This window comes from Lolium rigidum, chromosome 7, assembly GCF_022539505.1.
Source record: "Lolium rigidum isolate FL_2022 chromosome 7, APGP_CSIRO_Lrig_0.1, whole genome shotgun sequence".
NCBI classification, from domain to species: Eukaryota; Viridiplantae; Streptophyta; class Magnoliopsida; order Poales; family Poaceae; genus Lolium; species Lolium rigidum.
Genome location: NC_061514.1, coordinates 116,102,946 through 116,115,978, shown reverse-complemented (window position 1 = coordinate 116,115,978; position 13,033 = coordinate 116,102,946). Strand labels below are relative to the sequence as shown.

At 43.7% G+C, this 13,033-nt stretch overlaps 1 long non-coding RNA gene and 1 pseudogene across 1 annotated transcript; both read left to right on the top strand.

The window, feature by feature from the left end:
• The first annotated feature begins 688 nt into the window (after positions 1-688).
• Positions 689-5,541, top strand: LOC124671876 (annotated as a pseudogene).
• A 2,000-nt stretch (positions 5,542-7,541) lies between these two features.
• On the top strand, positions 7,542-9,658 carry LOC124674780. The gene is made up of 3 exons (XR_006993072.1): positions 7,542-7,589; positions 8,319-8,382; positions 9,383-9,658. It is a non-coding gene; the product is annotated as an uncharacterized LOC124674780 (long non-coding RNA).
• The last annotated feature ends 3,375 nt before the right edge of the window (positions 9,659-13,033 follow it).

Here is a 13,033-nt window from a genome sequence, read left to right as displayed (position 1 = left end):
TCGAATCATTGTCTGCAAACCCAAATTTTCATATTCGTCGAGTACTTTTCGGCTGAAACCTTCGAGATCTACTTGCCCTCTACTTCTAACTAAACCCTAGCCTACAATCCATAGGCATTGATAAGTTAATCCCTTGTCACTATGCCTGGTCTTTTTGCTATGGTCTTTATTTGACCCGGCGTGAGGTATTGCGAGGTATACTCGTGTTGATGAGGACATGAACAAGGGTTTATGTGCTCTGTTCTCGGAGAAAGAAATAAGTGATGCTTTGTTCCAAATCGAGCCTCTAAAGGCACCATGGCCTGGCGTTTTCCCTGCTCGATTCTTGCAACGGAATTGGAGGTTATTGCCTGACGAGGTAGTTCGGGCGGTTCAGAAATTCTTTGAGGAGGGCATTATGCGTGAGGAAGTAAATGATACAACCATAGTAATGATCCCAAAGATGAATGACCCACAGAAACTGAAGGACTTCCATCCTATTAGTTTATGAAATGTTATCTTCAAAGATGTTTCCAAGTGCTTGGTAAACCGCATGTGACCTCTGCTTCAAGATCTTATATCACCTATGGAGAGTGCGTTTATCCTTGGCCGCCTCATCACGAACAATGCACTGATGGCGTTTGAATGCATTCATTCTATACTGACCGGCTTGGTTGCTCGGAGAAAATTTTGTGCGTATAAACTGGATATGGCCAAAGCTTATGACCACGTGGATTGGAGATTTCTCGAAGGGGTTCTTGCGATGAGGTTTCATTCAGTGGATATGGTGGGTTATGGCGTGTGTGACCACCACGCGCTATTCGATTCGTTTTAACGTAAATATGTTGGGCCCTTTCACTCCTTCTCGACGTATTCGCCCTACCTTTTTCTGTTTGTTGCTGATGGCTTGTCTTGCCTAATAAGGAAAGAGATCCAAAATAATGCCTTGCGAGAGCTACACATATGTAGAAGGGCGCCTGGGATAACTCACTTACTATTTGCAGATGATAGCATTCTCTTCTTTGAAGCTTCTGTTATTCAAGCTCCAGTGATCAAAACTATCGTGGACAAGTATGACCAAAGTACTGGACAACTTGTTAGCCTTGGGAAGTGCTCAGTGTTATATGGCGATCAATGCTCTCTAGAGGTGCAAGCTGAATTGAAGCAGATTTTGCAATATGATACAACTTGCTTCGAGGAAAAATACCTGGGCCTCCGGATGTCTACGCACGCTTCTATTCTTGTAGACAGTGCTGGGCCTCCAAGTGCAGAGGTTTCTTGAACAGCAACAAGTTTCCCTTAAGTGAATCACACAAGGTTTATCGAACTCATGGAGATAGAGATCAAAGATATCCCTCTCAAGCAACCTGCAATTACGATACAAGAAGTCTCTTGTGTCCCCAACACACCCAATACACTTGTCAGGTGTATAGGTGCACTAGTTCAGCGAAGAGATAGTGAAATACAAGTAATATGGATGATTATGAGTTGTAATTGCAATCTGAAATGAAAATGGCAGCAAGCAAACATGTAGCAGAACTGGTTGTAATCAGTGTTTCAATGCTACAAAGCCTAGGGATCATACTTTCACGAGTGACACTCTCAACAATGATATCATAATTGAATCCATAAATATCATCTCTTCGCTATGCTACTTTGAACCACTCCAGTTGGATAATGAACACCAATTCACTGTGTAGGGCTACAAAAACACTCATTAAAGTTCGCATTCCAAATCTAGGGACGCCCCGTGCTGTCACTTTGAGCATCTAAAGATAGTACTAACAAACCACCACAATTTATAAGTATTTCTGGAAAGTTTAGCCTAAGAGACACACACTGTATGCACACTGTCACCTTCACAACGTGGGACAAGGTGTCTCCGAAGATCACATAATAAAACCACTTGAGTAGCATAATAGATGAAGTTTAACATCTACGTATTCAACTAGATAACAGAGCTCATGATCACATAAAGATCATACCATGGGACAGAGATAGACCACATGCCTCGGGGGAGAACTACTCCCTCCTCATCATGGGAGTCAGCAGCAACGATGAAGATGGCGGTGGAGTCGATGGAGATGACTATGGGGGTAATTCCCCATCCCTGAAGGGTGCCGGAATTGAGAATTCTGTCTCCCGAAACTTGTCTTCGATGTCGGCGGAGCTACGGAACTTTTCGTGCCTGGAGGCTGATTGATTTAGGGTTTTCGCGCCGGGAGGCAATTTATAGGCGGAAGGGCGAGGTCGGTGGGCGCCCGAGGGGCCCACACCATGCCTAGGCGCGACCAGAGGTTGGCCCGCGCCTAGGGGTGGTGCGGCCACCTCCTGGCTCGGCGTCGTCTCTCCTCTGGACTCCGTCTTCGCTACAGTAAAATATGTATTCCATGGGGATGGTAAAGCGTCAATAGCAGCTTCATCCCCATACACCGCTAACTACTATGAATCTTTCACCAATGCATCGGTCCAGATTTCATCGGCTCAAGGAAAGCAAGATACTCATCCAAAGTGTAGCACTAGTTCTGCAAGCTCACCTGTCTTTTCTGGGTGGGCAGCCCCTATCGAAGGATTTTTAAAGGAAAATGTTGACGCCGACTGGGATTCACTAACTAAGAGGGCAGGTTTGGGTGTGGTCATACGTGATTTGACAAGGTCAAGTGATTCTCACCGAATGGAAGTTTGTCCCTGTATGTGTGAGTGTAGAAGAAGTTGAAATCCTTGCATGTTTGGAAGGACTAAAGCACCTAATTGAGCTAGGTTGGTCGGCGATTTTGGAGTCTGAACTGTTTACGGGTGGTTCATACACTATCAAGTCAAGACCAAGAGTGTTCGCTGTGCTAGACTCTTTATGATGAGGCTCGTGAACTTCTGAAGGTTTATCGAGACATTAAAGTTATGATTGTGGAACATGTGAGCAATGGTGTAGCGCATGTCTTAGCGCAATTAGGCAAGTCTGGTTTTAGTGCCTTTTTATGTGATTCAGCCCCAGCATGTGCGTTATAGTAGATCACAAAAGATTGTAATGATACTATTGTGTCTAACTAATAAAGCTCACGCATTCCCGTCAAAAAATAATGTTTTTTTAGATCAAAGGTGTTAGTTACCACTTTCTGAAGACACGGGTTTGTTAACAAAAAGTGTGAACTCTATAATGTGGTGCACACTCATATCACGCTTAACTTTTCTCAGAAGAAATATCATTTTAGTTAATATTTAAAAACTTCACTAGAAAGCAAACTAGTAGCAGTCCATGATTAAAAAAAAATAAGTTAAAAACTTCAAAGATGTCAAACTTTAAACAATAGTTGTGATGATGGTATATTTGGTCGAGTATTTTCCCATATACTAAATTCATGGTACCCAGGTTTGGAAAATTACCTAAAGAGAGCGGCGGGGTCATAATTCTCCTTTCCAAGTGGGCACCGGACATAGGCATACCTTTGGGTAACCACCATGCAATCCAACTGAAGGCTCATGAAGACCAGGACGCATTAGAAGCCGAAGCCCAGGAACATGGCATGCAACTGAGGAACTTGTCCATGCAAGGGTATCCTCACATATACCCGACCTGGAGTCCATTTATAAGTACTAGGAGGGATTGCCGGGAAGAAGAACTTACAACCTAGAAGATACGTAATCTATAGTCCACAATAGCCATCACAACAAACTTGTAACCCTAATCATCATCAATCCAAAACAGACAAGCATCACGTAGGTTTTCCCTCCAGGGCCTAAAGCTAGGTAAATCGTGTCCCTCCTCCTGTGTTGTTTGTACGCCGACGAATCACCGGCACATTCTCTTCCCTAAAACCCAAATCCGTAACTCATTGGCATTGTCATGGTACCTCCACGTAGCCGACTCGATTTCTTCCCGAGTCGTGTGAGTCGATCTTTCTATGGCAGCCTCGATTGTCTATTCGAGATAAAGGAGAGATTTCCAACAACTATATCATACTGTGGTTTTCCTATGAGTAGGATGTAAAGTTGGCTCATCGACATCCTACTAGCATACACGGGGGACTCTCCTACTTATGCGACTACCCAATCCCAAAGTGATCCGCACTCCTCCTCCTCCTCCGTCAGTACAACGATGACGTGCTAGGATAACTTGTATGGACCAGGTCGGTGAAGACATGTCGACTTGGCAGGATCAATGTAGGGGTTGTAGAGAGGTGACATAATGGGTGAAACATGATGTTAAACGCACGCAGGCAAGGTTCCCACGATGTCATGTTGTAGTGGGTGAGCCGGCTGGGCAAGACACCACACAAGGTGGTCGATTAGGGTCGGGCAAGGCGCCGTGCAAGGTGGTCAACGAGGACCGGGCTTTTAGTAGATCATTCTCTTCCTCCACCTCTCTTTTTTGTTTCTCGTTCTCTTCTTCTAGTTCTTCTTTTGTTATTCACATTATCTTCCCCAATTTTTCTCCCTTTTCACTTTCTAAGAATTATTTTCCTCGATAGTATATTTTTCTTCATTCAAAACATTACTAGTATGAAGAGAGATATCGCGAGTAGTAATGTCACAAGTTTTAAAATATCTTAACAAGGGATGACAAACAGAGATAAGTCCATTTAGAGTACTTGGGGTATGTTTGGTTGGTGCCCAAGTTTGCCTCATCAAAACTTTGGCAGCTTATGCTAATTTGGCCTTTGCTTGGTTCACTACAGGAAAACAACAAGATGCCGAGGGCCAAAGCTACAACATAGGCCTTCATTGCCTACAACACTCTATGTAGGCCAAATTTAGCATCTTCTAATATTCTGAAGCTAATCATGAAAATATTGCATAATCATCCAACAATTTAAAAACCTAACTGTAGGTAATTTCCTGCACTAACTATTTCCCGCCGTCTCTTTGCTTTTCATGCCTTTATTTATTGTGTATGCTTGTGTTAAACTGCATGTGCCAAGTGCTTTGTTTAGCATGTGTTCTTGTTCAGAGGTGCAGAAGCTGTCATAACTTAGCTTGGAGTTTCTTCCTTGTGACAACAGAGTTTTGTCTGCTGTGGAATAGAGGTTGATGCATTGGGAATGGATCCAAAGGTGAAACATCTTGAGAAGAAACTGAATGAAGCGTAGGATACTATCACACACAAGGACTCGAGACTGCCCGAGCTTAAACCTTCAGTTACTTATCAATAATGGTCACACACGATGACACGAATGCCACAAACGACGTCAGTCTACATTGATCAGTTGGAGATGGATCTTGAGAGCCACTTGAGGAGAAAGTAGAAGCCGTCATGGTGAAAGCAGGGTCCATGCGGAGGATCAGATCGCGTTGGGTGAGCATGAGCTCGGTGCTGCCGAAGACACAAGAACGTTGCTAACATAGAGAAGAAGATACTGACGCTGAAAGAGCAGGTAGACAGAAGATAGACTATAGGCCCACGAGAAGGAACTCTCTGTGACAACGGAAGTCCTGAGGATGCAGAGCAGGACTTACAAAATCGACTTCCTTCAGCTGATAATGCGGTGCATTTTTTCCTTGAAGATTTTCATCGGGCAGAATTCGTCATACTTTTGGTCTTTTGGTTTGACCTCCCCGCTTCAGTGATGTCCGGTCGGCCGTGTTCTTGTCAGCAAATCCCGGAGTAAGTAAATATATGCAGCGAGCGCATTCTTTCTGATCCGTCGTTTCCTTCTCCCACTATTTTCCGTGCTTTATTGGAGGGTCAAAAGAAGGAAAGAAATAATTGAGTGACTGACTGGGCACTATTCCGGAGTACTACTACAAGCACACATTTTATGGCAGCCTAATGAACAAGTATCGTTTATTTTGCACTCGATCTCTTTACCACCAGAGCAGTGGCAGAGCGTGCGGCTCAACCAAGGCTGGGCCACTGGGTTGACGCTGGGCCAATTGCTCACTGCTTTGAGTAATAAATAGATCATGATTACCGCTAACCATTCACCCTTTCCTCATCTCTCCAAACCGCTTTGACCGAAGAGTCTAGAGGGCCACGCCATGTCTTCCTCATCTTTAGGCTAGCGATGCATGTGGAACCAATAATGGTGGGGTGGGCGAGAGGATCTGCTTCAGATATTGCTTCATATAGAACACGCCGCCCAGCCTGCTGATAGAGAAGTTTCGATTCACCGGCGGCTTTTGGCTCGACCAAGAGGAGGCTGGTGGGCGGCGCAGCGGGACCATCGGGATAGAGCAGCGGCGATGTCTCCTTTCCTCCTATGTTCCTCATATTGTGATTGCTCCCTCCTGCCCATGTGCATCGTCATCGGCCGCCTGCATGCCACGGTTGGTTCTTCCATCAAGTTTAGTGTATTATATGTTCTGTTTAGATGATTTTTTCTGTTTCGTTGATTCCACGCCCATTGATTTCCCCCTATTCTCTTTCTTCCTCTCCAGGGCCTGCTCTTGTGATGTCCTGGCAGACGGCTGCGCATCCCTGTGCTCTCTCTATCACCGAGGGATGGGAGCAACGGCGGTGGAGAGCGGAGCTCCTCAGCTCCACGGTTGGAGCCTCTTCCTCCAGTTATTCTGCCGGCACCGCGTCCACAGAATCTGACGCGTCTCTGCTGTCTGCTGCATCCCACCATTGCTGTGTTGTCTGACTGGTCAGTGGTCGCCCCCGACCTCTGATGGCCTGCTGCATCGGTCGGTCGTCCTCCGCCTCCACACGACCACATCGGCCCCAACCCCCTCCTCAAGCTGCCGGCTACTACCTCGGCTGGTCGAGGTATGTGCCGTCTGCTCCATCTCAGGTCCTCTCCCTTCCCCTCCCCTAGCCCGCCTCTCCTTAGCCCTATATTTCTCTCCCTATTATATCTCCGACGGGTATCGGTATATGGGTTGCAGACGAGAGCATGGGCGTCGATGGAAGCACGAGGATGGAGGCTGCCGGATACGAAGTAGGAGCCGGATCCAGCGCTCGCTGTTGCCTCCCAGCTGCCCTACCATCGCCAATTCAGGCATGCTGACATGGGTGCTGAGTTGCTGATGAGAGGACTGCCACCACAAGAGAAGGTGACTGTTGCAAGATTGATTATTACTCCCTCCGAGATTGATAGATAGTTTTGCAAGGGATTGTTCTGTCGATTTATCATTTATATTTTTATTCTTATACAGTATATGACATAAATGATACCAAGTTATTACCTCAGATTTTGTAGACAGACTGTCTTAAGGATATTCGTTTGTATGACATCTACTTCTTTGTTTGGAAAAGATTAATTGAGATCTATGCACACATGCTATTTTTCTGCATCAGTATGATGCCTCCTTTTCAGATTCCCTTGCACATTTGACGTTAGGCAAGATGATGCGTTTATTTTACAGTATTCTGGAAGTATTAGTACTACTGTATGCACAAACAATCTCTATCTTCAAAAGTATATAGAACCTACATACCCTACCACCTGCATTGTGATTTATTTTTGCGTTCATAATTCAGACAGGCTATTTTGACTAATGTCATCCATAAGAGTTCCAAATTTACAATTTCCAGCAATGTTTGTTTCATTCATTCATGCCATTGATATATAGTTGCACAATGCTTAAAGAAACATATCAATTTTGCAGGTCTTACTAAAATATGCAGTACATGCAGACAAATATTTGATTGGCCAGCTTCCTCACTATTTGAGGTATGTTCAATGTCAAATCAACTAAACAATCTCTGAACTGTATCTCCAAAAGTATAGAGAACCTACATACCCTGCCACCTCCTACCAATATTACCAATATGTTGGGTAATTGGCTTAAAGGAGTAGATAGAAAATCTAAGGCGTTTATCCGAATTGGGGTGTCTGCCTTATGTTGGTCTATTTGGAGGGTCAGAAATGATATTATCTTTAATAAAAAAGTCTCTTTTCATTTTTTGCAGGTTATTCATATGGTCTCCCATTGGGTCCAGCTTTGGGCTCTACTATCCCCGGAGGGATTGCGGGATACCATGGCTTCGGATGCACACGTCTCCTGATGGTCGCTCAGGATATCTTGTGCCAGGCTGGTTGGCGGCATACTAGAAGACTATGTTGAGTTGTAGTCATAGTATGATTTTCTTTCGATGGTTGATTCTTGTATCAATCCTCGAGCATGTGTGATTTGTAAACTATACCTTTGAATCTTTTTAATAAAGGGCCGTGTGCATCGTCATCATGCAGAAGCCGGGGTACATCCCCATTTCGAAAAAAAAAACATACCCTGCCACCTGCATTGTGATTTATTTTTGCGTTCATAATTCAGACAGGCTATTTTGACTAATGTCATCCATACGAGTTCCAAATTTACAATTTGCAGCAATGTTTGTTTCATTCATTCATGCCATTGATATATAGTTGCACAATGCTTAAAGAAACATATACTTTTTGGAGGTTTTACTAAAATATGCAGTACATGCGGACAAATATTTGATTGGCCAGCTTCTCACTATTTGAGGTATGTTCAATGTCAAATCAACTATGTAATTACAGTATCACACAGATCCCACGTTTCATGTATACATTGGAACTTCATAGGGTACAGATCCGAGTAGTATGTGGGAACATTGGCCATTGAGGTGGCTGTTGGTCCCTTTGAGCTGGCTTTATGTGTCATCTGCATTCTTCATTTCAGAGAATTAAACTTAATAAACTGAAGATACAAACATTCCTGGTACGAGGATAAGCTGACCTACTTTAAGACCAATGAGACAAAGACTAAAAAGATGCCTTGCCTCATGGTATTCAAGTATATAAACCAAGTGGCCAGGCTACCGTCTCATTCAATTGCAACTATTGCAGTTTTGGGCCACCTTTTCTGTGATTTCTCTTGCATGGAGTTCTACTGGTAGCAGACCATATATTTGTGAGTTATTCAAGTAGTGGTTTCTTCACTCTGGCAGCAACTTTTGCACTCAGAGTGATATTGTAATGACAGTCCAGTTGTGTTGAAGCTAGATACCTAAAGTGCGGAGTATATGTAAGATCTGGTCGGTGTTATTGTCATACTTTTGGTAATGAAGTAATGCACTGACTGAACTTGCGTCAGCGTAACAAGTCATCCACAATGTTAGTAAAATTTAGAGTGTGTCGGTAAATCGGTCGTAGCTCAGTTCGTAATCACTGAAACAGTTGGAATATTAGGAAGAAAGCTTCTCATATTTGGTTAACTTGATATATGTGCGGTTAGCCGGTAATGGCAACGACTAGAACTTGCATGGCGTGTTGCCACACAAAACTTCGTAGTCCACTGTTATACGTGGACACATTATCCAAACAACTTGATTGAACAACGACACCACAAGCCCCGTATAGCAATCGATATCACCAACGGTGCTTGAGCTGCATGTGTCTTTGCTTCCTTCTCTCCGTTATTAAGCTGTCCTAAAACGTAGCATGTTTTTCTTCTAACAATTTTAAGAATTTTTTTAATCTTAACTATTATGTCTATTTTGTAGGAGAGTACCTTCAGCCATCAAGACTATCTCGGATGACAACACCGACAATTCAGGCAACAACACTTGCCTTTTCAGCGCAATTCCATCTTAGAAGAAGTTGTGTGGCAAGCAGAACAAACTAGGAAAACGGTTTTCTGTGAAGATTATGTTCTTCCTGATATGATTTTATTTTGCCATAGCGCTGCTCTGTCGCCAGACAAATAGGTCAGTGGGACATACTGTTGGCTTTTCATTCTACTCCAAAAGATGGTGTATAAAAGTGATATTGTTTACATATTAATGATGTACAGTGTGCAATAGATATAACCACATGTAGCTCAAGGTTGTGGTCTTATGTTCTCTATGAGACTATGACTGCTACTATGTAAGAATAATTGCAGATATGTTATATGTCCATCTTTTCTGACCTTGAAGAACACCTACAATGTTTTACAAGTTGTAACAGTTAGTGTACCTTATATTGAAAAGGAAACATTCAGGTGTTGTAAATGTCTTTTGAAGTAATCTGATGTCAAGTGGGCAGATCATGAGTATCGCGCTAACCATTCGCTTTCTCGGTACTGAAAGCGGTTCTCTTTGTCCCTCAACTTAATAAAGTATTTGCAGTATTTAGAACTTATTTGGATCTATCTTCACAAACCAATATTATATTTATTTGAATTTTAGATGATGTCAAGTACATATAGTGACTTTTCATAATTGCAGTTTTTAGAAAATTTTCAGATTTATCTTTTAGGACAACCTCTAAGTTTATCTCATATTGTTAGTGTACTTCCATTTTTGTATTCTGTACTAATTAAGATCTGAGTCAATATCTATTATTGATTTGGTGTTTCATTGATCTATTCTGCTGAGAACTAATTAAGATTTAAGACTATATTATCATTTATTTGGAGTTTCATTAACGGAAGCTTTTTCCGTTACTTAGGGCTGCAACAAGATCCATCGGTAGCTTTTCAACAGAGCACCACTTCGTGTGGTTTTTGAAATAACGGAATTGCAAATGGTGCATATTTCTTCCCCTGCGTCGAACATCGGATTCTCAATGTTATGTATTGCTGGTGCGGATTATTTGTTTTACTAGCATAATTTCTGATTCCGGAAACAGAGTCAGAGACTAGAAAGAAGAATAAAGATAGATTTATCGATGTTTTATTTCTGTTCCTCTAATGATGCAAATCATACAAAACCAAGCTATTTTTAATAGCAGAGTTGAATTCTACGGGCGCGGCGTGCCGCCGCGCCATTGCTTCCTAGTACTATTATAGGCCACATACTGGGCTAGTATCCTCTTAATAAGGCTAGGCCACAGCCCAGTAAGGTCACAAGGACGTTTTAGGACACACAGTTCATGAAATCCCAAACATACCTCAGACTATCTAACCAAGTTCTGCGCTAGCAGCGAAAATAGTTCAGCTGCTCAAGTCTAGTTCTACGCATAAGTGACTGCGTATCAGGGACGGATCCATGAATTTGAATTTGGGTGTTCAAAATCTAACGAACATAACATATAAATGTGAAAACCCAACAACCCATGGCGCCTCATCCGAGCCATCCCACCGACCTAAAGAAAATCTTGTTAACTTATTTGTTACGTCCTCTCTGTCAACCCCTCGGGACATCCACCCACACTTTGCTTCCTACTTTTCCGGCTTACACCAGCGCATGGCTCTAACCTAATTCCTTTGCACACACCGTCTTGTTCCCTTCCTACTCACTAGTCCTTGAGTCGGCCCCTTTTTCGTACTTTGTCTCTCCCTTCCTTAAATTACCCGACGCACCGCCCACTTCGGGGACCTATCGACATCTCTTTTGCCACGCAAGTTATGTTTATATTTGGGGAGACTATATAATTTCACACTTTTCTCACCAGCCCATGGCTCGGCCCCTTTTTCCTACTCATCCTCTTCCATCCCCTTCCTCAAATTACCCGGCCCACCGCCCACTTCGGGGACCCATCGACATCTCTTTTGCCACGATAGCCATCAGCGGTGTGCTCTCCATCCCTGACTCCATGGCCATGCCAGTCGCAGCATCCTGGCCAGACACCGCCCTCCCGTGGTCAAGATCGCAGGCAACCCCTGCTGGCGCATCGTCCTTGCTGCTCTTCTCTGCTTGGTCCGGCACCGTTGGCATTGAGGTCGTGCGGGCTGGGGCGCTGCGCCGCTGCTCGATTTGGGGCTCCCGTCGCTCTCGATTTGGGGCTGCGCTGGTAGCTTTTTTTCGATTTAGTTCCCTAGTGGCCTGATGGTTGCTTTGCTACGTGGGTGGACAGGCTGGGCCTTGGCCCAATTCAAAAAACCGAGCCCAGCATTGACTAGAGAATGTCCATATACTTGTTGAGAATACTACTACTGCTACATATCTTCCTGTACACTACATATATGCATTTTTTTGCAGAAAAACTTGGGTGTTCATCTGCACACCCATGTCCCATGCCAGATCCGTCCATGCTGCGTATATCCGTTTCCTCCTGAATCGGACTCTTATTCGGACGCATCCGCCTGTAGCAGGATCCTATTTCCGGGCCCCTTGCACACCTTTCTTGTAAATGGACACTTGAAAATATGATAAGGAGTACTAATAATCATGGTCATATAGATAAATTATTCCTATCATATCTCTTTGTTCTATATCCAAGTGATCCCACGTGTTTGTTTACTCCTAAATCCGACTCTTATTCGGACGTGTCTATCCGTAGTAGGATTTCAAACAGTCGGCCAAATATGACTGCTAATATGTGGGATCGATCACTCCTACCCCCTCTCCCTCCACTCAACACGTAGAATACAAGGAAAAATAAAACAAATAATGATTTGATCAAGATCGATTAGCTTTGCCTCTGAATCGATTTTCGATCAACGAGAGAGATCGTACGGTTGCGAAGTCGCTGATGAACGAAATCTAGGACAAAATTTGAGGGTAGACGTATAAGTGTTGATAAGAGGTTTAATTAGATTGTTTGCTTGCCATCTCAATTGGCCATTACCCCTTACATATATATGGGGCAACTGGTCCTGCCATGCAAATTATGGACAAACTCCATACATGTCACAATGTAAAATACAGAGCACAACTCCTATATAAATTAGGCAGGTTATGTTGCACCGCAACATGGCTCTAGGTATCCCATTCTAGGTGGTCTCCAGGTCAGTGTCGTCTTCCCTTCTGTGTTGGAGTAGAACCCGCCGTGTCTTAAAGTTGGAACCAGCCTTGTCTTGATCTCTCGGCAGGAGATGGATTCTGGTTCTAGGCCTCGTGCATACCTTAATTGTAAAGGGATATTTGAGGTTTTGGTATTTATCAACATGGTCTTCTAGATTAATTCTATCGACGCGCCTTGTTCTATGTCCAAGTGACTCATTGCGTCTGTTTAATGCCGAATCTGACTATGATTCGGATGCGTGTTCGCTCGTAGTAGGATTTTCTCGTTTAGCTAACAGTTGGCCAAACATGACTCTTGCCCCCTCTCGTCCACCCGGCACACATAGAATACATGGAAACAAAACAAACAAGACACCCTGATGTCATCAACCGGTATGCGGGGCGCGCGCTTCAATGCACTTACCCCCTTGCCCTATTCCGTTGGACGGTGTCGGAGTCGAACGTCGTGGACAAGCGGCCACATTGATTATTTAGTGCTCCGGCCAC